Consider the following 26,075-nt stretch of genomic DNA (forward strand, 5'->3'; position numbering starts at 1 on the left):
ACCACAGGTGCTAATGGGCTATTACAGATAGTCATCAGAAGCTTTGTTCTTGTAGGTTTCTGGACTGATAAACTAGGACCTACACAATTTGGGGGAGTGTCTTGAGGCTTTGGAAGGTGTCGAGGAAGAAGATAGTCCTTTAAGTTGCCCGTCTAAGAAAAGGAAAAGTGGTCTTAACGTTCTTGAGAGAACACTGTTGTTATAATAATGTTTGTAAAACTCCTGCAAAGTAGTATAGCCATATTGGTGTTTCATTTCAGATGTTGAACAACATTCTTTCTTGCTCAAGGATAATATTATGCGACCTTTTGTACTGGAAGGGTAAGGTGACGTAAGATTTGATAAATATTATGATTTCGGTGTCTGCCTCGGTGTTCTCCAACGTTTTAATTCCCTGGCTACCATTGCAGATTTCAAATCCACCTTTCAAAAGTTGCTGAATCTGATTTACTTTAAGTCCACAATGTGTCCTTGTATGTAGCTGAATTGCCCTCTGTAAGATGGAAGGCCAGTAGCTTAACCACAGTTCCTTTTAATACTTCCTTTAACAAGGCTTAGAAGCCAATAACCCACATTTACTTTCAGTTTGAAAGCCTCAGAAAATGGCAGGAAAGTCAGGAATCAAAATATAGAAGATAAAACTCATCAAACAGTGACAAATCATAATGCTGTTCTAAGACCTGCTTTCCCACAAGAAGCTCTTTGTTTGTTGCTCAGGTCAATGTTTAGTGGTTTCTGAACTTTAAGGAGAGTCCATCATGCTACAGCAGAGGGGTGGATTTAAAAGAATGGCGTAAGATGAACCTTGTGTTTCTTGTCGTGGTGGGAGGGAAGGAGAAGTTCAGAAGAATGTCTCACTGGTCAGCTAGTGATTAATCCCACATGACTTGTTTGCTTCCTGGTCTTTTCTCCTGTCAGATTCCAGGTATCTTCTGGTGATTGGGATGAGGAAGTGTGAAGGCAGCGGGCTAAGCCTTTCCTCAGCTGAGCAAACACACACACAGACCCCCAGAGGATGTTCAAGCCGTTTTTTGCCTCCAGCAACAATCTGACCAGTACGGAGTCCCTTCTCATACTGACTTATCTACGTGTTGTCTGGGGCCTCTGTTCCTGGACTCTCCGGGTGCCTTACCTGACTGCTCCCCATTCAGAAGCAGAAAGCACCCCCTTTGACACATTTCTTCTTTCCTTTTCTGCTTCCTCCTCTCAATCCCTTGGCCTTGTGGCCAGTTCTCTTCCTCTGAAGTTTCTTTATCCTCCTGTGTCACAGCCTCTGGCACGGGTGGCCATTTTCTGTTATGAGCTTGACAGGGACAAGTGGAAGCCCAGGCGCTAAGCGTGTAATGGAACAGGAAAGAGCAGACTCTCCAAAGGAAATCAGTATGAGTTTTTTTTTTTCTAGCTTACGTTCTTACCTTATGCTGAAAGAGTGCCTGGCTCCTGCTCAGATGAGTTCCATACAAAACTTTCCATGCTATTACTTTATTATTGGGCTTTCCGGGCTCCAGGAACAGAAGGAACAGGGGAAAAAAATTTACTTGTAACATACTTGTATAGCACTTGACAAATTTCCAAGTTCCTCCCTCAGTGTAGTAGATACCTAAGAAGTATTTGTTGAACTGAATGTAAAACTGCTTACATGTGCTTCCTCGTGTATCGCTATCGGAAACACTTGTGACATAGGCAGGACTGCTCATGAATCTTCTCTTTATAGACTCAGACTGTTGTGTCCCCAAGGTGACAAAGCTGGAGAGTGGCAGAGCTGAAACTGGAACTCTGATATTTTTTTTTTAAACTCTGTTCAGTGTTCTTTCCGATTTTTGTGACTTATCATCCACCCACAGACTTATTTGTGATGAGTTCCTCTTGCTCCGGGAGGCTGGCATGGAGATGTTATGTACCTGATTTCAGGTGAGCCTTTTATCCCCCATTCATCTCTCCCTGCTTCTTCAAAGTTTTCTTCTCCAGATTTCATAGCTGGCCATTTAAACACTTAGTTTCCTTCATTCCATCTTATTCGTACCACCGTTAAGTTCAGGCCTTCACCCATCTTTACCCAGCCTGTTGTCATGCCTCCAAACTGGTGCCCGTCGGTTTCCTAAGCGTGATCTTTCTCAAAAATAAATTTGGTTTTTAAGAGTTGATGGCATGAAATTCTCAACGGCTCCCTTCCACATTATAGCGGTGTTCCCAGACCCCTGGGGTGACATTCTTGTGGGAAGAGGGAGGTCACGTTTAGGTTGCCTGGGATCTTTCTGAATTTTGTGTGTTTAATAACAACGAAAAAAAAATCATTTTAAAAAGTAGTATAAGTATATCCCAGAACATCTAAACGACTGTCTTATCACTGTCATAAAATTTCACTGTCTGTGTTGCAGATCTCTTTATGATCTTGTTGGCGCCAAGTTATACGATTTTAAATGTCATGCATTAATGAAAAATGAACAGAAGTGGACGAAATTTGTCATGAGTTTGATCCATGTGAAGTCCAAACGCTGTGACAGTAAACTGTTTGTAGGCAGGTTTTCAGTACAATGGCTCCAGTAGAGAAAAGTGTGGGGAGAATGTAGCCACTATCTGGTCACATCACAGACCTTGTGGGAAAACTACATCCCACCCTCCTGACTTTAGATTTGGCTGTACCACTTGATTAGCCAAATAGAATGTGAATGAACGTGAATGTGCCATTTTCAAGAGGAAGCTTTCAGAGCCACTACGTATCTCACCCTCTCCTTTCTTCCTTCCTTCCTTCCTTCCTTCCTTCCTTCCTTCCTTCCTTCCTTCCTTCCTTCCTTCCTTCCTTCCTTCCTTCCTTTCTTTCTTTCTTTCTTTCTTTCTTTCTTTCTTTCTTTCTTTTTTCTCTTTCTTTTCTTTCTTTCTTTCTTTCTTTCTTTCTTTCTTTCTTTCTTTCTTTCTTTCTTTCTTTCTTTCTTTCTTTCTTTCTTTCTTTCTTTCTTTCTTTCTTTCTTCTTTCTTTTCTGGCATGAGCCCAGCAATATTGTAGAAAGGGATTTCTTCTTCAGCCCTGACCCCATAACGAAGATAACGCAAGGTTAACCATGAGCTTCAGCCAACCACGCAGAACACGAGTGGGGAATTTTCATATATACATATAATACACGCGTATGTTTTACATATGCGTGTATTATATGTATATATGTGTGTGCATATATATATATACACACACACATATATATATATATGTATATGTATCTATATCTCATAAAGTTAACACTGGGATAATTGTTTCCTTTAAAAAGGCATTTATGGGGTGCCTGAGTGGCTCAGTTCGTTAAGTAACCAACTCTTTTTTTTTTTTTAAGTTTATTTATTTATTTTGAGAAAGAGAGAGGGAGAGCAGTGGAGGGGCAGAGAGAGGGAGAGAGAGAGAATTCCAAGCAGGGTCTCGGATGTCAGCACTGAACCCGATGCAGGGCTCAATCTCACAAACCATGAGATCGTGACCTGAGCTGAAATCAAGAGTTGGACGCTTAACCCACTGAGCCATTCAGGTGCCCCAAAGCCACCAACTCTTGATTTCGGCTCAGGTCATGATCTGGAGGTCATGAGATTGAGCCCCCCCCCCCCCTCAGGTTCCCTGCTGAGTGTAGAGCCTGCGTGGGATTCTTTCTCTCCCTCTCCCCCGCTCACCCAAATGCACGTGTGTGCTCCCTCTCTCTCAAAATAAATAAATATTAACAAAATAAATAAATAAATAAATAAATAAATAAATAAATAAATAACATAAAAAGGCATTTGTAAGGTACTTAAGGAACTACAGCCTGCAGAAAACATGCACACTTTTCAGCTTCGTGTCTTTCTGACATCCCATCTAGCCTGTCTTTCCAGTGTTCTTTCCCTTTACCCTATGACTCTGTCATCCTCCCTGTTCTTAATCATATCCTGTTGGTTTAAGCATTTCTACTTGTGTTTATCCTTTCTCTTTGGGGAGAAACTTAGAAAAACAACAGCAGTCGAATCAATTTTGTGATGATAACCGAGGTGAGGAGGGCCTGAGTAAGTCCCCAAGGAAGGCAGAGCTTGGTTCCGCCGCCATACCCACATTTCTTGCGAGTTGCTAACAAGTGGTAACCATGGTGTGGGTCCCCAAGCCCAATCTAGCCTCACGCGGAGGTGCCAGCAAGTAATGAGGTCCCCAGACAAGAGCACTGGCCTCTGAACAGTGGAGAGTTTGAGTGTATTCAATTTCCCAAGCTTTTTATAAAAGGTTTCTTGGTGAACTCTCTCTTGGAGTTCCCACAAACTGCATAAAGAGGTTATGAGTTATCACATCTGAAGCCTACTGCTATGTTTCCAAATTATCCCTTTCTTGGATAGCTTAGGGACTGTGGTTAGGCATATTAATCCTAGGAGAAGTTGGGTAATTGTAATTTTAGAGAAGAGATTTTATGCCCTCAAGGCCTTGCAACCACACACATCAAAATCTCACATTTAATTTATATCAAGCATGGAATTAATAAGAATGGGTAGTAATAAAGTGTCAGGGCAAGAAATGGAAAATAGATATCATAAAATATTTATGTAATAAAAAATAATCCCCTTCACTAATATAACCCACATTTTTTTCCTTGATAAGACCTAGTAATAAAAGCATTTAAATCACTGTAAGAAGGAATTACTATACTCTGGATGACACGCTAAAGTCCCAAACACAGTCCACTTATCAAAACTACAGTATTTTGAAATAAATGAACTCTGAGAGAGAACAAAATGTGCTCCTGGTACTTGTCAATTTCTAACAGCAGAGTCAACATCCGTTCAATAAATTATCCTTCCCAGAACATTTCTGAAATTTTGTAATGAATGCAGCTGGCAGAAAAATTGAAATGTAATTGAGTGACATCTTTTAATCATATATGCGGGTTGGAGATGAGAAATATCAACAGGAAAAGGCGGCGCTCGGATTTCTCTCCAATGCTCACGTTAAATGGCTGTCTGCATTGTTTTAGCCCCTGCACAAACCCGTCAAGCTTTTATACAAAGGCGAGCTCGTTTTTGTCTTGGAAGGATGAGTTAGAAATGACACCTTTGTATATTCAACTGTGAGTTTCTATCTTTCTGCTGGCATATTATGTCATTTCAATTTCAAAAAAATCTCAAGAGAAGCTATAATAAAATCATTTCCGAGTGGAAGGAATATGATTAGGGAGTGAAGGATCTTAAACCTCATTTAATTGCGGGAGTTTGGGGAAGCTCACGCGTGTGTGCGTGCGTGTGTGTGTGTGTGTGTGTGTGTGTGTGTGTTTCACCATTTACCACAGTCTTTTGATACGTGACCTAAACTGAAATGTTAAAGGCTGATAACAATATATGGCATTCTCGAGTAAGCACCTTTGGTGACACTTTCATATGTTCAGTGCATGCATATGAGAAACAGTCTGGCTTTCTTTGGATGCTTTTCCTGTTGTAAGTTACACTAATAGAGTTTTCTGTGATAGAAATATGGAAATAAGCGGCTTATGATTCTGAAGTTATCGTCTTCTGTGTTCTAATTTTTTTTGTTGACAGCCTTTTCTTTTAGGAAATTACGCTTAAATTGTCCTTCATAATTCCCTCGGAGTCCACACTGCACAGCCACATACTAACAAGATGCTTTTGATCCTTTGATAATTAAATGCTCCACTGAATGGTAAGAGAGACAGAGCTGCCTTGTATTAAATTCTCCTCTGAGGAGAAAGGAGGTTAATGACACCTCCAGATAGTAATAGGTAGTGTTACTATAAGAAAATGAGCTAATTGCCACAGGCAGGGTCTGGTGTTTTTATACCATGAATGAGCAAAGCACATCCCAGTTCAACTTCTGTTTTAGAAAGAACGCAAGTGTCTATAATTCTGTGAACCAGTTGTCTTAAATAGTTTTATTTGTGGCTACTGACTCCATTTACCATGTAGATTTTTCTCTGAAAATACTGTTCTATAAATACCTAAATCCAAGCCTGTAACAATAAAGTAGCCTGATTGGTGTGGACAGAATGGGTGTGCTTTTTCAGAAGCTGTGGCCTCTCAGAGGTCTGTAGGAGGAGGTGATGGTTCATTTCATGTGTCAACGTAGCTAGACTATAATGTCTAGTTATTCAATCAAACATGAATGTAGATGTCACTGTGAAGGTATTTGTAACTGTGGTTAACATCTATAATCGGTTGACTTTAAGTAGAGGAGAGGACCCTCGATAATGAGGGTGGAGACTCTCTCATCCCAACAGTTGAAGGCTTTAAGAGGAAAAACTGAGGTTTCTCAGAGAAGAAATGCTATTTCTGCATTTCTAAATCCTAATGCTGCTTTTCTAAATGTTATTACTGCAGCATCAGCTTCTTTACCTGAATTCCTAGCCTGCTGACCTTCCCTGCAAATTTTAGACTTGCCAGGGCCCCACAATCCTTTAAGCCAATTTCTTAAAATGAATATTTTTTACGTACATATATATCCTGTTGGTTCTCTCTGGGGAACCCGGACTGATACAGGTAGTGAAAGACAGATAGAGACAGGTGACCCGCAAATCACAGGAGAGTTTATTGGGCCCTTGACGCAAGCAAGTGTCACAGAGTTAGCCAAACTTAGCTGCTCAGAGTCAGTTTTGGGGACAGTCTGTAGAGGAAAGCGTGGTCTTCATTGAAGCATGCTTAACAAGCCCCTCCCAGTTGAAACCACCTTTTCAAACACCTTGCCTACCACATTATAAGCAGGGAGCAATATGCTCTCAAATAGAATCGTTGCCACCAAAAGGGAGGTGCTAGTGTTTTCATCCACAGCAGGTGTATGAATGAATCAAGGGCCATTCAGTATGGAGAAGCGCCAAAACATGCTATGTGCTTCCAGCTTCTTGACACTAAAGCCCTGCATAGAATCCGTGTTCTCTCCCATAGCTTTCTTGTCTCGGATCTCTGCACAGCTAAATGTCCTGAGACTGACCTACACTCATGGTCTTCGTGCCCTTATGTGCTGCTCACTCTGTTACCCATTGCAATATGGTCCTAGCCCTGATCATTCCATAGTCACAGACTTCCCTGCTGTTCAATCCAATGGATACCTGGTTTTTATTTTACTTAATGTTTTAATTTAATCAATCCACTGCTATTGGCCACACTCTTCTAAAAGTCTCTTCCTCTGTGTTCTGCAGTGAATTCTCTCATAGTCTGCATCCTATCCATCTAAATGAATTGTTCCAGCCTCCTTCAACCAAAGTGGTCCGTTGTGGGTTGAATAGTGTCTCCTAAAAGGTACATCAGGTCTTAACCATTGGTACCTGTGATGTGACTTCATTTGAAAAATGGGTCTTAGCAGATGTAATCAAGTTAAGATGAGGTCATTAGGGTGGGCCCTAATCCAAAATGACTGGTATCCTTATAAGAAAAGCAAACACCATGTGAAGACAGAGACACATGGAGAGAAGAAATCCAGGCGACCACAGAAGCAAAGGTTGGAGTGATGCATCTTTAAGCCAAGGAACACCAAGGATTACTGACAAATACCAAGCTAGAAGAGGCAAGGAAGGACTCCATCCTAGAGATTTCGGCGGGAGCACCATCCTGCCAACACCTTGATTTCAGACTTCTAGCCCCTAGAACTATGACACAATGTTTTGTTGTTTTAAGCTACCTGGTTTGTGGTACTTTGTTACAGCAGCCTCAAGCTGGACCATCCTACAGGATGTCCTTAAAATCAAAGTATTTTTAATGTTTTCTATTGGATGTTCCTTCCTCAGGCTAGTAGTATCTAGGCTCATGTATGAGTGGTCTTCTTGGTGGAAACAGAGAGGGCGTGCTTAGTCCAAGCTGATACATACACAGACTGTGGTTCAAAATCACACTGACTTGTTGAGGAGTGGTATTATCTAGCTGCCTTTACCTCCAGCAGTGGGGCTTTCCACTGCCTATCTGTCTGGAATGTTCTGTCCATGGATTTGCCCTGAATGGAGCCCATCAGTCTGCCTCTTGCTTGTTTATGTTTCCTGGGGGATTTGACGATGATGGAAGGCCAATATGTTCTCAGGAAGGATCCTAGTGTTCAAGCTTTCTAGCTCAGTCACTCTCTGCAGCTGAATTTTAATTCATAATACATTCCGCAAGAAGCATGTCCTTGGGCAACTCCGTCCTCAGTGGAATTGTCTGATGAAGTGGGTTCTGTTAACCACTCAGGAGGCTTCATATGCTTTGATTACTGCTCATGAGGTTTCCATTTCTTCAAGGAGCTTAATGAGGTTTTTCTGGGGGGCAAAAATCATAAATTTCCATTTTTTAGTAGGTCTGCTGATAGGAGTACAAATTTTACATTCCCTTCACAGCCCATAAAACAATGCTCCTCATTTATTTCTTTTGTGAAGTAGCAATTCAGATGTCTTCTGGCCTATCACATCGAAGAAATATTGAGAAGAGCATAATTAAATATAAATATTAATTATCTTTTAAAGGTGCATACTTTAAAACATGTCGTTTCTGGCGTTTGCAAAGTATGTGATGCCAAATGTGCCTTGAGCAGATATCGAGATCAATGGCCCAATAATGATTTTGTAGCCTGGAAAAAAAAAAAAAAAGTCTGCATTCATTTACTTTTATTTGGACATAATTATAGAAGAAAGGCAGTCTTTTCAGTAAATTCTAACTTATGAGATGAAAATCCCCCCCCCCCCAATTCTTCCTTGATTTACTTATTTATTTTTGGCTCTTGCCTGTAAAAGCACTTTTATGACTTAAATGATTCTGACCAAATCTGTGGTTGACGGCCAAGTGTTTTACTAACTTTCCCCTTTAGTTTGATCACAGACGCGTCACTGTGTGCCCTGCTGCCTGTCAGATCACCAACAGTGGCATGCGTTTCTCTGAGGAGGCCAGGAGTATTAAAAATGTGCAATCAGAAGCATTCTAAACGAAATGGCAAATTTAGCCGATGGAATGTGCAGAATACTAATGGGTTGTGCACAATCAGCTGGGCCTGCCGTGCACCCCTGCATCGCAGACTGAGGATAATGACCTTGCTCAAGACTTAAGCAGGGAGAATCAGTGTACTTGGTAACGAATAGATGCCTCCTGGTACACTGCAGCCACTCACCTCTCCGGGGACCTCCACAGGCCAGCTCTACACGTGAAAGCTGCCACCGCAATTCAGGTCACGTACTTGCTCCACTCTGGGGGACAGGGCACAGAGTAGGGGAAAGGTGAGGGAACAACCTTCACAGTCCACAGCAGACTAGCTTCGAAATGCCTGCCTCGGACAGATTCTTGAAATTAATTTTAAAAATTAAATAAAACACCTATTCACTGCTTTCCCTTGCTGGTCACAGCCTTCGAGCGTTGAAAATAAAGAATCTCTTAAGAAACAGCCCCCTTCTATAGAAAGCAAAAAAGACTAAATAACTTCCTTAAGATGAAAGGAGAGGGAGGGGTCAATGAAGCTGGAAAAAACTTCCTAAAGACCCTTTTGCCCGCGTGGGTTCTATACCAAAACACAAAAGCCTTGTTATTAACAGTGATCACACTTGGCTATGCACTTGCCTGGTTTTCAGGCAACAGAGCTCAGGATGTGCCCATTTTATAGATAAGGAAATTGACACTCTGAGGCTCAGTTTGTCCAAAGTCAAATAGCAAGAACAGGGCAGCCCTAGGATTTGCAACACAGGCCAGCATGACTTAGGATCTGAGTCTTAATTGCTATGTATCAGTGCCTTCCAGTCTTTTAAATGGTTTTTCCTATTAGCATGGTGTTACTATTTTCTCTTGGAAATCCAATTGTACCAAAAATTCTAACGATGTCAACTGATCCACAGTCTTATGGCCAGTGAAGCTAATTAAAAAAGGATCAAAATGTATTTAGTTAAAAACATGTTTTTAAGTTAAGGCAGGTTATTTTGGAAGATTGTACTTTAAATACATTTCCTTGGCTATCATCCTGCTGCTGGTTAGGTTGTGGAAGAATGTGAAAGACTTTACCGCCACTGAGACAAGGAGAAACCATTGGATAAACAAACAAATCACACTTTCTTTAAAGGCTGTGGTAGGCAAAATGGGCCCCAGCAATCCATGCTGCTTTAATGTTCATGCCTTTGTATGATTCCCTTCCACGTTTTAGTGGAGTTCCTCTGTGTAACCAAGAGAATATGATAGAAGCAATGTTATGTCACTTTCAAAAAGAGACTATTAAAGACTGTGTGACTTTTATTTTGGTTGCTGTCTCACAACCTTGTTCTTTCTTGGGACATTCACTGTGGGGGGAGCCTGGTACCATGTTGTGAGTAGTCCAATGAAGAGGCCCCACAGGATGAGGGTTGAGACCTTTTGCCAACAGCCAGCAAGGAACTGAGGCCAACAGCCACAGCCGTAGTCAAGCTGTCAGGTTACTGATGACCCCAGACTCTGTGACAGCCTGGGTGCCATCTCATAAAGCCATCTTGAGCCAGAACCACCCAGCTGAATGACTCTCAAATTCCTGACACTCAGAAACTATGTGAGATAATAAATATTTGTTGTCTTAAGCTTCTAAATTAGAGGGGTAATTTGTTATGCAGCAATAGATGACTAACACAAAAGCCAGCAAGAGCCATGGACACAAATAATCAGAAGAAATTAAATAGAGACCAAGCCATCCTAGGAAAGCAAGAGAAGGAAGACACTAATTGCAACTCAGACAGTATAATCATATTATTTGATTAGAAGAATACACAATAATTTTTATTTGAGAGGAGAGAAAATCACAACCAACTTATTTATCTTATATATAAATAATGCATCTTTTACTTCTAGTAGGAAAATTCTATATTATATAAAACTTCTAACTATTAATCAAGAAGCCAGAAAATAAGTTTAATTTTGGCTTTGCCTGTGACTGCTGTGGCATTGGCTTTCATAATATTCTTGTATATTTCAGAGGCTAATCATGCTAACAATGCTGTTCAGAATGATGAGAAAAGTTACTAATTATTGTTGGCAAGATGCCCCAGAATAATAGAATACTCTATGGGTGCTAAATAATAGGAATGAACAATACTGCAATTTCGCCAAGTTGATAGAATGTGCCTTCAGAAACCAGGAGGTTCAGCACAATATGTATCTCTTTTTGTCCTTCACATCCTGGGCCCGTGCTGGACAGTGACTCAAAGGATGACTTCAAAGGGCCATGCTTGTTCTGCCATACTTACTCTTCCGAGATCAGGCCATTTCTGACAAAGTCTGGTTTGAAACTATTCTCAGCCTCCACCTTCATAGCAATGGGGATCAGTTGCATAGCTATAGCCTGCTGATTATATAGAAATAAATCATTGTTGGGGCACCTGGGTGGCTCAGCTGGTTAAGCATTGGACTTTGGCTTAGATCACGATATTGCCGTCTGTGAGTTCGAGCCCCGTGTTGGGCTCTGTGCTAACAGCTCAGGGCCTGGAGCCTGCTTCGGATTCTGTGTCTCCCTCTCTCTCTCTGCCCCTCCCCCCACTTGTGTGTTTTCTCTCTCTCTCTTTCTCAAAAATAAATAAACTTAAAAAAAAATAAATGTTCACATTTTGGATAGGTATACTGGTGTTATTGGATTATTTTCAGTTTATTTAATCATTAGTAAGGTTAAACTTTTTAATGTATTTTTGGGTAATCTGTTTATCTTCTTATATAAATTACTGATTGACTTTCTTGCTGGGTTTTTATGTGACCAGACCCAGCAGTCTGGTAAAATAATTCTTAGGGGTCAGGAAAAGATAATTTGATACTAGAAGCAGATGGGTTTAACTGCACTAGTGTCCTCCAATTTGCATATTTGCATATAATACTCTCAAATTTGAATGTTTGTATGTAGTTTGCATCCAGAGCTCTCACACATCTAGCTGATGGAGCTCTGTGGATGGTTTGTTAATTTCTGAAATGTATCAATCATCATTTAATGAATGAAGGAATGTTTGCGAGGGGGAAGGTCAGACTCTGCATCTCTAAAGTAGAAGTCTATAACAATAGCTATTATGTATTGACTGCTTATTGTGCTTATTGAATTCTTTACATAAATTATCTCATTTAATTTTCCCACAAACTCAGAGAGGTAGGTATATTATTCAGTTCAAGTGATAGATGAGGAACTGAGGCTCAGAGAAATTGAATAACTTGTCCAAGGTCTTAGAGCTAGTGAGAGGTAGAGCCAGAATTCAAACCCGGTTTGTTCTACCATAAACCTAACTTTTTTTTTTTTTAACCCAAAATCTTAATCATATAGTAAGGTGGCAGTAGGCTGAGCTAGAGTTGAATGCCAGCCAGTTCCTGTGTCGAGGCCCTATTGTCTCCTTGGTCAGAAGCTTGATCCAGGTGGAAGGGCAGAGGACGTCCGGAAGTTCTGAAGGATGGAGGCTGTCACAGTTGCTGGAAATGCTACAGTAACTGCCACCCCACCCCCCACCCCGTCTATAGTTTCGCTTTCCATGGTCTCAGTTACCTGTGGTCGACTGCAGTCCAGAAGCAGATGATCAATTTCGATAAATTGTCGGAAGATCAGTACTAACCTAAAGCTATGTCACAATGCCCACATCAGTCACCTCCCTTCATCTTGTCACGTGAGCATTTTATCATCTCACATCATCACAAGAAGGAGGGTGAGTATAGTACAATAAGATATTTTGGGAGAAAGAGAGAGCAACATTCACATGACTTTTATTACAGTATATTGTTATAATTGTTCTATTTTATTATTAGTTTTTGTGTTAATCTTTTACGATGCCTAGTTTATAAATTAAACTTTATCATGAGTACGCACGTATAGAAAAAAACATAGTCTATATAGGGTATGATAGTATCTGCAGTTTCAGGCATCCATGGGGGGTCTTGGGATGTATCCCCCACGGATGAGGGGGGTACTGCTGTACTTTGAAAGGGACTGGAATAATGCAGACCATGGAGGGGAAATGCTTTGCCTGTTGAGGTGCTCTGCAGGATAATTAATGGTCTCAGGGCTGTAAAGCATTCTTTCTTGTCTTTCCAAGACTCCTGGGACTCTTCCAACCTCCATGGCTGTGGTGAACACAGAGTCATACGTTTTAGGGGTTTAGTGCAGCCAGTTTGGGGCGACCTCATAAAGCATGTTGGAGTGAGGGAAAGGATAACTCCCCTGGAGTCATGTACAAGAACTTCCACAGAAGCAATAGTCTCTTTGATTATTTTTTTCCAAAGCTGGTGAAAGGAATTCTATGTTAGAGTTAAGCATGTGTTGAACTGCCATTGAAAATATGTTAAGCCACAGAAAATCACTTGGGTTAGATATGTAGGAACACTCTGTCTGGTTTCTAAGCTCTTTGTAACAGCTAGTTTATCATTATACTGCATGGGGAGTGTCTGTGTTTATGACAGATTCGAAAGATCTTTGTGGCAAATGAAGGGCAGCATGTAAAAAAAAGAAAGCCAGTGTGAACCAGAGAGTGAGGAAGAGATTATTCTTGCTCCAGGCAATATACTGAAAGCAGCAAAGAATAAATTTTTCTTTTCAGATACATTTAGAATATGTTAAGCATATCACTTGTGTCTCTTAAATTCTCCTATAGAGTCTACTTTTTCACCTCCTAGAATGCATGAGTTCTGCTTGAGGTCTAGACGTGGCATAGATTTACTGCTAGGGCACTGAGTTTTTTCAGTCTTCTCATCTTCCCACCATAATAAAAGCAACATTCTAAATTTATTAAGGGATCATTGACTTGCCATTCTAATGAGCTTGGGAAAAAGACTAGTTTTCAATGCAAATCTTTCATTTAATTAAGTATATTTTCCAAAGTCTGTCTATTTTTATGAATACATTTAATATGCCCCTTCTTAGATTTGCCCTAAGAGGTTTAAACTGTGCCCATTTAATTGTTTTATATACACTATGCTCCATTCTGTCCAGAGAGACCCTTTATGCATGCTTCAGGCAACTATTTAATTGGCTCTTCCTGATTGGCCACTTCCACAGCCTCCCCATTTTCCAGTTCTTAGTTTTCCTCGCCTTCCTTTGTGTTTACCCTCTTTGAGTGTGACATAAAGTCCTGTCTGATGAGCAAAGGCACAGCTCCTCATTGAGACAGATTTCTAGAGAGTTGTTCTAATAAATAGCTAACAGTTATTGCGTGCCGACTAAACTAAACTAGACTTAGACTTATGTGAATTATCTCATTTAATCCTCACAATATCCTTATGAGGTTGTTGTCAGTAATCACGGTTTATAGACAGAAACACTACATGTCAAAGAGGAGAAGTAACACTGCCTCTGTTCACTTACTATAAGTGTTATTGGTTAACAAAGTGTTCACCATTAGCCAGGATTTGAACTTCTTAAGCTTTAAGAGCCCTGCTCCTTTTCCTGGGGACAGAATGGGATGGGGAGCCCAGCTAGAGCTTGTTGCCCTAAGGCAAATAGGCAATGGATAGCACAGAGATGGTACTCTGTTATAGTAGGTCAAAGAAGACAGTCTTAGGCTAGTATTCTACTCCGCAATGAAGATTCTGGACATAGTGTGAAATGATGTGAGTTAACACATCCTGGATCTAAGAAGTCAGGGGAGATCAACACTTCCTCATATGGCCTTCAAGGGTCTGGTGAGGGCCTTCAAAGGTACATGATACCACGTACAGAAGAGAAGGCAATTTTCTTTACTCAGTCCACCAATTCCAATGTTAATCTCTTCTGGAAACATACCCAGCAATAATGTCTAACCAGATATCTAGGCATCCCAAGGCCCAGTCACGTTGACACATAAAATTAATCATCACAAATTCACCCCTTATCGACTTGATACTCATACACAACTCCTTAAACCATACTTAATCTCCAAATAAAGACATTAACAAGGTCATAATTCCACCTACCACGATACAACTATCTTGTATACAACCAAAAACATGCTAATTCCTTTCATAGAAGAGGCCCTTTCATAGATAATGCCCTTGAGCAATATGTATTTTCTCCTTTGATATCCTGTAACTGAAATACAATGATTTAAAATTGACAATACTCAAATACTATGATGAAAAGTGAATACATCTTATGTTGCATGATAAAGGAATAAGAGAGGAAAGAGACAAATATAAATGTGTGTGTGTGCATAGTTACATAGATATGAATTCAGAATAAGTATACTGGGTGCCAAAGCTCTGGGTACTGGGTTCATAAAGCACCTGACACTAGAATGTCACTGGCAGTTGACTTTTGGAGTGATTGGTTACTGCTTTGGAGAAACTTCAGGGGTGTGAAATTACATTCTGGTGTTTCTGAATTCACTGGCTGGAGTGCTGTCCTTTTTTGTTGTAGTTTTTTACGTGGAGTAATGAGGTGAAATGAATCTCAGGATCTTTCAAACAATGGAGTCAGCACTTTGATGGGGTTTGATGTGGCCTCAGCCTCCATCTCACAAAGGCAATTCTTATCCTGTCCAGTGGTATACTCCTGGCCTCCTTTCCCTGAGACAGCGGAAGGCAAAGGCAACAATGTGGCTAAAGTGGGCTCCTTTTAGCTCATTTTGTGGGAAGGGAGGCACATCTTTCTGAGTTTCCCTTTCAGTCTCTGAGGTGTCTCTTGTTAGTGTTGGCCGTATTTGATGCCATATTATTGTTTCCTTGAGTCACAAAGAGGCCTCATGCCAGTAGAGTAATCTTCTATTCCAATGCCGAGTGGTGATTTCTTTTCTTTGAAAGAAAATTTGGTAAAATATTTTAACCTGAGTGAAACGCGCACATTTGCTTTCCTGTTTCTCAATCTTTGTATTCACCTGCCTTTTTCTTCAATAGTTTACCCAGTTGTCCTTCCCAGTTAACCACCTCTACTGGTTTTGTTATTTTTACAGTTTACACGAACGATAATGAGGATGAGAGTTAATCAAAAATTGTATTGAATTGATTTTCTCTGGAGCCTAAAGCTGATGGAGACAGGGGAGCAGAAATGAGTAGTGAAAATGCAGATTTTACAGGTAGGGTTCTTGAATTCCATCCCAATGCTAGTGTTACCTTATCCTGTGTGTATAGAGTGGACATTTTACCATTCTGTGCCTTAGTTTCCCAACCTGCAAAATAAGACCTTTCTTATCTCTTAGGGACGCTGTGAGGATAATGTGATAGCATATTTGAAAGAGTTCTGAGCACTTAGCAGGAAAGACATGGTAATCTGTCTCCAATTATCTTGTATTATAAAGGGGACTAGCATAAGGAATAATTTAGGACCACAGTGCTATAAAAATAATTGCATACACTTATTCAACCTGTCTCTTACTCTTTCTCATATATGCCTATTCTATTAATGCCTGTCCTGGAGCGGGTAGATAGGGTGGAAACACTCCTAGATTGGTTGGCATGGAAACTAACCCCAGAGCATGCTGGGAGCAGGCAGGCAGTCCTTGGACCCAGCTGTGTGGCAGGTGTGACAACACCCCTCCCCCCCTGAAAAATCACTGTGGAACTAAGGAATGTCTAATTGGACTAGACGTAGAATAATAGAAATATAATTGAGTTGTAAATATACTATTGTTCCTTCTCTTCAAAATAAAAAAAGCACTAAAATACCTTATGACAAGATGGACTTTAAATCAGTCTTTCTTGGCACCTCAAAATCTGCCTTATGAAATTATTCCTTTAAAGAAAGACTAACCAGGGCCTATGATCCACTGTAATAAATACTTTTAGGGATGTCTGCTCATCTTACACCAGTACCCTTTTCCTGGAAACTTCCTTTCCCCATAGAGTGTTGAATTTACAGGCAGCTTGTTTGGACTGCAAGATACCCGGACTGGATTAGAACTGAATACCCGATTTAGATGGACAATCAGATTCTTTGCCCATCTGGCACTGGGAATTAGAAGTGATGATTTTTTAAAAATTATTTACTAGATGTTAATGAACAGATTCTGAAGCATGCAGTTCTAGCACGGGAGAGAGATGAGGTGGAGCAGACATGAGTTTGCTATTGTTTTTGAATTGCTTGGAGTTCAAGTCTTGCCTCCCACATGGGCCAGCTGTGGGGTCTTGCACAAGCTGAAGTGCATCCCTGAGACTTTGTTTCCTTTAAACTAGGTTTTTGTTTTGTTTCTTTTTTTTTGTCAGTCTTTCCCCCCCTCCCCACCAGCCCAGTTTTATTGAAATATAACTGACATGTAGCATTGTGTAAATTTAACGTATACAACAGGTTGACTGGATACTTTTATATATTGCAAAAGCATTACCACCCTACCATTAGCTAACACCTCCATCCCATCATATAATCACCATTTCTTTTTTGTGGTGAGACCATTTAAGATCTACTGTTTAACAACATTCAAGTACATGATAAAATATTGCTAGCTGTAATCACCATGCTGTACATTAGATCCCCAGAAATTATTCATCATATAACTGGAAGTTTGTACCCTTTGACCAATATATCCCCATGGAAATGATTTTTATTCATTCTGGACTATTTGGTTAAACTGTGCCATGCTGAGGTATGCCAGAGATTAGTCTGATGGGTTTTACTGTTAATTATCCACAAGTTTATTTACCCCTGCCCTCAACTCATGAACTAGTTGGTAGCAAGAATTTAGTTTCCTTCCCCTGAATTCATCTGAACCCACTGGACTGTAATCTCTGACATAACCGAACTAACTAAATGTACTGTGAGAGCCATGAGCCATCTTGGGGGTTTGATCATCCCCCCTGGAAAACGGAGTGCTCCAGATTTCACAGAAAAGTCACGAGAATTGTGAAGAAATGGTTTAAGCGAGGGTGGTGTTTACTGATTACATAGTCAGGATCCTGGCAGGACTCAGTTGGCACGCTTAATGCATAATTTGGGAACTTACTAAAGGGACTATTCACAAAGGGCGCAGTGTAGGGAAACCACGGGGATAGTAAGACACCCTGTAGGTAGTGGGTTGTTGTTACCACTCCCATGCTCAAGTGGGGAAGGGCAGGGAATGGTTCTGGGGACAAAGAGAACAAAGAAAGCCAGAGCTTTGGGGCAGAGAGGAAAAGTGCGAGAGCTCCTGCGGAGGTGGGAACACTGAAGGAAAGCATGAAGCCAGCCCTGGGTAACTAACTCCATGGGCAGGGAACCTGACCTCACTCTCTGAAGTTCTCCTCCCCACTAATCTCCTTCTGTCGTTCCCCATTGGCCAAACCCAGCTGGAAGTCAGAGGACAAGAGAGCTGGTCGATGCCGTCCGTGCAATTCGGACTTCTGGGCAGTGGAGCAGAGTAGAGAAGGTCACGGTGTGGATCAGGATCAGGGGGGAGCAAAGGGGGAGCTACAGCTCAGTGACCTCTCTTTCCACCCACTTTATGTCAGGCTCTCATCTCCTCCTAACTAGGCATTTGCTGTAACCTCTTATCAGGTTTGATCATGTGACTCTCCAGCTGTTTCTGTCCTGATCTGGGCCTAACTTTCCACCCCTCCGCACACACTTGCATCCTGAACCCCTAGACTGAACTACTTGTGGTTTTTCTTCATGCCTCTTTATGTCTGTAGGTACCCTATTCTCTGGCAAGAATGCCCTTTGCATTTCTTGACTCCCTGTCAAAATTCTGTTCAGTCTTTACAAACTAAAGTTCGCTTTTCTCTGAAATTTTCTGGTCCCATCCTAGGAGGGTTAGACACTTTCTTTTCTGCCCTCCCAGATGACCCTGGACCTTCCTGTGGTCACACGTGTTGTAGAATACTGCTAACACTGGTTCACGTCCCTTCCTCTGCTGTGGGTCCTTGAGGGCCCCTGTGTCTGTTGCACTCCATTTGGTATCCTTAGCACTTGCCGTAGTGGGTGGTGCAGACTTGACATTCAGTAACGCTTCGTAAACGAACATGTTTTCTGCTTTCCGTAATGCCCATCTTCCATTATCCTTCCAGTATCCACATACCCTCCGGAGTTGTTATTCAACACACAAATTCATTGTGATCCTCTCCTTCCTAGACCTCTCCAGTGCTTCCTACAGAGCACAAGCTCTCTAACCTGTCTCCATTTCCGTCTCAACCACCACTCCTCCCTGGCTCCCTTCTCACACCCTCATCCCCATTCCAAGCCCCGTGGAACCGCTTAGAGCTCCCTAGCAAGCCATTTTGTCACATTTGCATTTGTTCCTCCTTCTGCCTGGCATGCCTTCTCTACTTTCCGACACTCTCCGACTCTTGTCTCCCCGCCCCCACCCCAGCTTTTCTCCACCAGTATCCTTGGCGAAGTCATATTTTTGAAAGACTTACCTTATATGGCACTTCCTCTGTGCAATTTTCATTGAAAGCTCTCCTTGCAATGCAACAGTTAGCTCCTTTTATTTTTTTCACCTCTCTGAAATTCCCTACACATTGTGCCAAAGCGATTTGTTTATTTCTGGGTCGCTATCATCTTTCTTCTCTCCAGAATCTGACACAGAGCCTGGCACATGCAGGATGACTGATCATTGTGTCTTGAGTGAACATATGACAAATGAATAAATCAATCAAACCTGAGTCTGGTGGTCCCCCGGGGTTGCAGTTGCAGGAATAGTTTCCTCTTCCTCTGGCTATTTTTATACAACACGCGAGGTCCTGTTTGTCCTTGGCACATAGGGGCAGACCAAGTCACATCTGACACGGCCAACGGGGTATAAGAGGAAGTGTATAACACTGGAGAACAATGTCCTTAAAGGGAACGGGAGCATCTGTCTTCATCCCTCTCTCCTTTCTGTGGGCTCTTTTGTGACTGTGTGGTCTGCCATCCCAATAGCCATCTTGGTGCACAGGTTGCAAGTCGCATCCTAAGAATGGTGGAAGGACAAACTGGGGGTGCGGGGGGGAGCCTGGGTCTCTGATGGTTGTAAAGCTGCTATATCAGCCGTAGATGATCTATGTAGACTTTTAAGTAAGGGAGAAATCAAATCCTGCGTTGTTCAAGCCCTTGTTACTTTAGGCTTTCTGCCATTCGCAACCGAACTAAATTGTAATTAACATTTTTCCTAAATCATTTCTGCTGGCTGAGCCAGAGTCATATGTCATGAAAAGAATTGGCACATCACATCTTCCTTCGCTGTACCTACTATTCTTGTTTCACTTTTCTTTTGTGACTTTTCTTTTTTTTTTTTTTTAATTTTTAGTATTAAAGAGAGAGAGAGCAAGCTTGCATGAGCAGGGGGGTAGGAGCACAGAGAGAGGGAGAGAGAGACTCTTAAGCTCAGTGCAGAGGCCAATGTGGGGCTTGATCCCACAACCCTGGGATCACGACTTGAGCCAAATTCAAGTGTCAGACACTTAACCAACTGAGCCACCCAGGCACCTCTTTTGTGACCTTTCATTTTTTTTTTTTTTAATTTTTTTTCAACGTTTTTATTTATTTTTGGGACAGAGAGAGACAGAGCATGAACGGAGGAGGGGCAGAGAGAGAGGGAGACACAGAATCGGAAACAGGCTCCAGGCTCTGAGCCATCAGCCCAGAGCCTGACGCGGGGCTCGAACTCCCGGACCGCGAGATCGTGACCTGGCTGAAGTTGGACGCTTAACCGACTGCGCCACCCAGGCGCCCCTCTTTTGTGACCTTTCAAATCAGCTTTTGTGGAGGCATATTAAAGAGCCTAAATGTAGGTAAGCAAGGACATCACCCCTTTTTTTTGTATATAGACGTATGCTTTATTGAATTTCAGAATTTCATCTTACTATGACAGCTGACTTTGAGTTGACAGAGTCTGTGTCTCAGCAGTACCAGAAATCCTCAACAGAGTCAAATCTGTACTGCCAAGGAATGTTTTATTTTGATTTTGGTGAAAAATGCTGCCTTCATTGTGAGAGACTAATTTACATTTGCCTCTTTATCTCAGTGATATTTACCACTGCTTTCAGTCAGTGCCTGTCGCTCTCTCCCCAGCACCTCCTGATCTGGCTTTTAGGACAAAAGCATCCAAGGCATTGTAGCCCCTTCTTGCTTTTCAGTATTACTTTGTTTTTGGTTTTGTTTTTTTGTCTTGGTTCACTTCTCAAGAGGAAAAGGCTGGACAGCAGTTTAGGAAAAGAGAATCATTATCCACCCCATCTGGCAAAGTTCAGTTTACTGTGTGAATTGGGATTTTTGTATTAGAAAAGCTGTGGAGATTTTTGATTAGATGGATTTTTCAGGGAGTTTTCCATGAGGAGTCAGCAGCCTGTGGTTATGTTCTGCACTTATTAAAAGATGGAGTTGTAAAATTGATGTGTGTGTAATCTCTGCAGGTTTCCATGGCAACAGTGGTAGCAATTCAGTGAGTAGCTTTTCCATTCTTCCTTCAAGACCTTCAGGCTGTAAGATTGTTTCAGGGAAACAAACAAACAAACAAACCCTTTTCTTCCTTTAGAATATAATACATGCATTTAAACTCATTGAATGAGATACTTATGAAGCTGGGAATACACAGAAGATGTGAGTTCAGGAAGCAAGTAGTTCAGATATTAACAAGCTTTGTGACCTCGGGCAAGTCAATTACCCTTTGTAAGCCTTGATTTTTCTCATCTATAATATATGAAGAGAAATATGCCTACATTGCAGGATTGTGAGAAGACTAAATAAAAGGGTGTATCTGAATTGTTTAGCACAATTTTTGGCTTCTGGTAACTATTGGTCATCATCTTAATGAGTATTTAGCCAGTTGGGATATAATATTAGGTTGTAAGTCTTCAATATGAACATAACTGGCATGGTCCTTTTAATAGCAGCAGGAAGAGTGAAGATATCTCTTCTTTCATTCTTGATATTGAAAACGTATATTTCCTCAATTTTTTCTTATCAAGGATTTATCTGTGTCTTTATATTTAAAGTGCATCATTTGCAAACAGCATGCATTTGGGTTTTTCTAATCCCATAAGATAAGCTCTGTCTTGGACTGAAATGTTTAGTCTGTTTACATTTAATGTATTTTTTTTAAGTTTATTACTTATTTATTTTGAGAGAGAGAGAGAGAGAGAGCATCAGCAGGGGAGGGGCAGAGAGAGGGAGAATCTGAAGTAGGCTTCATACCATCAGCATGGAACCCTATGAGGGACTCAAACTCAGACCTTCAAGATCATGACCTGAACCGAAACCAAGAATCAGACACTTAACTAAGCCGCTCTGGCGCCTCATGATATGGTTGAGTGTAAATCTGTTTCCTGTTTGTCCCCTCTTCCTTTTTCCCTTTATTCCTTCTTTCCTGCCTTATTATGAATTAATAAAATATTACTTATTATGGTATTCTATCTCTACTGGATTTTGAACTAAAACTTTGTGTATTCTTATTTGTTTTAGTGGTTGCTCTAGGGATTACCATATTCACCTTTATTCCATTACCTCCCATCTCATCTTTCAGATATTGGTGTTGTACATTTTAGTGTCTATATTTGTTACATTGTTACAAAGTCACATGGTTATTATTTTGCTTTACATAGTCAAGTATCTTTTAAAGAATTTAATTAAAAGTAGTCTTTATATTTAACCACATATTTAGTATCTTTGGTGGGTTATATTCCTTCCTATAAATCTGGTGTCATTTCTGTTCACCCTGGATAATTTCTTTGGTTCTTCTGGTTGTGAGTTTCCAAGGACTTTATTCTCTCAGCTTTCAGTTATCTGGATATGTCTTTATCTTGCCTTCATTTCTGAAGAATATTTCTATTACACATAGAATTCTATCCTGACCAATTTTTCTTTAAGCACTTGAAAGTTTTATTCTTTGGGTTTACATTGCTTTGAGTAAGTCAGTAGTCATTCTTAAAATGTATGTAATTTATCTCTTTTCCCCTCTGGCTGCTTTTATCTTCGGGCTTCAGCAGCTTGATTATGATGTGCCTTGTTTTGATTTTCTTTGCATTTACCTGTTTGAGGATCGCTAAGTTGATTATGTCTGTTGATTGATGTTTTTAATTAAATATGGAACATTTTTGACCAATACTTATTCAAACATTTTTATCTACCCTATTCACTCTTTCCTCTCCTTCTGAAGCTCTACGTACATTTGTTGCTTAGATAGCTGGATACTGGCCCTGAAGTCATTGAGCCCCTATTCATTTCTTAAAACTTTATGATCTTCGTGTTTTAGTTTGGATAAATTCTATTGATTTGCCTCCTAGTTTATTGATCCTTTCTTGTTGATGGTCCAATATGTTTTAATCCCATCAAATGATTATTTTAGTCGGCTTTAGAGAGATGTAGTTAACATACAATAAACTTTACCAATTTTAGAATTTACCAAGTCTATGGTGGCGACAAATATATTTAGACATATAATGAGGATATGGAACATTTCTACCACTCCAACATGTTCTCTCTTACCCGTTTGCAGTCAATTTCCTCCTACCACTCCTAGCTCCTGGTAACTACTGACCAGTTTATGTTACTATAATTTTGGCTTAAAAGAAAAAAAAAACAAACATGTAAATGGAACTAAGCAGAAAATAGTCTTTTGTGTTTGACATCTTTATTTATTTATTTTTTATTTTTTTATTTTTTTATTTTTATTGTGTGTGTTGTGTGTGTGTGTGTGTGTGTGTGTGTGTGTTTTGTGTTTGACATCTTTAACTCAGTATATGCTTTTGGTATTCATCTATGTTCTGGCATGTGTCAGTGGTTATAACTGAGTAATATGTGTATGAACCTGCCAGTTTTTCTCTTCACCAGTTGATGGATATTTAGTTTCTAGTTTGGTCCCTATTATTTCCTCAGGTTAGAGTATAGATATCTCTGTCAGTTTTGTTTTGTTTTAAATTTGAGCCATTCTTGTGGGTATGGAGTAGTATTTGTGATTTTAACTTGCATTTCTTTGGATTTTAATGTTTATTTATATTTGAGAGAGAGGGGGAGGGGGGAATGGCAGAGAGAGAGGGAGACAGAGAATCTGAAGCAGGCTCCAGGCTCTGAGCTGTCAGCACAGGGCCTGAAGTGGGGCTCGAACTCATGAACCATGAGATCATGACCTGAGCTGAAGTCGGATGCTTAACTGACTGAGCCACCGAGGCACCGGTATTTCAAGTTAATTTTTGCAAATCATGTGGAGTAAGCCTCAGGTTTATTTTTCCAGTAGGGATATTAATTGTACCAGTCAGTTCTGAAGACGACTGTCCTTACCCTATTGCATTATTTTGACCCCTGGGTAAAAGTCAGAATGTCTCATTTTCCCTTTCACTCTTTCATGTCTCCCTGCTTCCTTTCTTTCTCTCAACCCTCATTTCTCTCCATCCATCCATCCCCTCATCCATCCATCTTCCTGACTGTCTCCTCTCTTGGTTAGAAGAACTTTAAGTCTTTATATCACAATGCTCAACTCTCATAGGTAGAAAACCCTTGACTTTGTTATATTTCTGTAACCAGTAGGGGGAATGTAACTTGCAACTTCTAATTTCTATCACATGTTTTGAAAAGTCCAGAGAATTTTATCAGGTGGTATCTTAAGTCCCAAACCAATAGTTTCCCCCATAAAATTCATCAAGCAACATTTTTTTATTAAAAATGACAGTATCAGGCCGTGACTTAAAAGGCAAATAGAACGAAGCCAGGGCTATTTTTTAATTTAATGCAAAATAACGCCAGTTGAATTTAGAGTTATGGCGTGATCTGAGATGGGAAAGTCCACACAAAAGCCATCTAGTTTTAGAGTTACTTTTTGAAAAAGTACTCCTGAAACAGTTTGAAAAATTGCTGTGAAAATCGTTTTGACAATTTGAAGAGCCATCATTGGGAGAAAAAAAAAAAAAGCATTGCTATATTTCACTCGCATTCAGTTTTTTATGGTGCTTTACTGCCCTTAATTACAGTATTAGACACTTTCAACTTTAAATATCGAAAAGGGGAGGAGGAAAGGAGCCATCTGGAGTTTGTTTCTGTTAGAAGCAAAATCTCTAGTTGTGCTTTTGCTAAATCTTTATTGCTCATTCAACGTTTTTCTGTTTCCTTTTATTTTCAGAGACACTTACAGTTTGACAAACACGTTCATACCCATAATCTCATTTGGTCCTCATTAATTTATTCACTTGACAAATATTTATTGAGTGTCCTTACAGTGTTGGGAACCAACAATGATGAAGGAGATGGTTTTAAATTTTGTCTATTTGCTCATGTGGCCCAAATTTATATCTCCAGTCTTTATAGCTTCCTTTAAGCTAACTGATTCAACATTTCTACCTGGATTTCTAATACGTATCTCAAAATTAACTAATATGTCAAACCTTGGAAACGCTCTTGATTCTGCTCTCTCCCTACTCCCTGCTTGCCCCTATACATTGAGTCTGTCAGGAAATTCTGTTGCCTCTACCTCTAAAATGTGTCTGGAATTGAAGCCCATCCCACGACTGCTGTGGCTGCCACCATTCAAAACACTTTTATTTCTGGGGCACCTGGGTGGCTCAGTTGGTTGAGTGTTGGACTCTTGATTTCAGCTCAGGTGGTGATCCCAGGGTCGTGGGATTGAGCCCCATATCAGGTTCTGCACTGAGTGTGGAGCCTGCTTGGGATTCTCTCTCCCTCTGCCCCTCCCCTGCTCTCTCTCTCTCTCTCTCTCTCTCTCTTTCAAACAACAACAACAACAACAACAACAACAACAAACACCTTTATTTCTTATCTGGATCATTGCTATAAATAACTTCCACAGTCACATTGCTTCCATTAAGCCCTTCTTAAATCTCTCCTCCACACAGCCATCACAGTGAGCCAAAGAAAACAGAAGTTACTCCTTCACCCCAAACTAGCCCATCTTCCTATCGCGCTCAGTATAGAATCACAAGCCATGACCATAAATCACGCGCACCTCCAGGAGCTGGGCTCCTTTTCCATCTCCTCCCCTCAGGCCCCTCACTCACTCTTCTCCAGCCGCCCTGCCCTTGCTGTTTCTGGAAAAACCACATGAGGCCCTCGCCCTTCATGCTCCTACTTCCTGGAATACACGAGCTCCAAGTTTCAGCACATCTCGTTCTTCCCTTTCTTCAGGCCTCTCTTAAAATGTTATCTCCTCGGGGGAGACAGGCAACAAATACATTTGAAAGCAGAGTTGGAGGAACGGAATTGGGACTGGATGATGTGACAGGAAGCGGCCAGGTGGTTGGAAGAAGATACCTCGGACAGGATATCTCTCTGAGGAGGTGACGTTTAAACCAGGACCTGAATAACAGTAAGAAGCCAGCCTTGAAGCAGCATCATTATTTCTTCACTT

At 40.8% G+C, this 26,075-nt stretch overlaps 1 long non-coding RNA gene across 1 annotated transcript in view; it reads left to right on the forward strand.

Annotated features, from left to right (window-relative positions):
- The first annotated feature begins 248 nt into the window (after positions 1-248).
- LOC111560882 overlaps positions 249-26,075 on the forward strand; it is a 92,014-nt gene continuing 66,187 nt past the window's right edge. The window contains exon 1 of the long non-coding RNA XR_006599654.1: positions 249-1,911. This is a non-coding gene — a long non-coding RNA (uncharacterized LOC111560882). The remainder of the gene's footprint in view (positions 1,912-26,075) is intronic.

Source organism: Felis catus, chromosome B3 (genome assembly GCF_018350175.1).
Source record: "Felis catus isolate Fca126 chromosome B3, F.catus_Fca126_mat1.0, whole genome shotgun sequence".
Lineage (NCBI taxonomy): Eukaryota > Metazoa > Chordata > Mammalia > Carnivora > Felidae > Felis > Felis catus.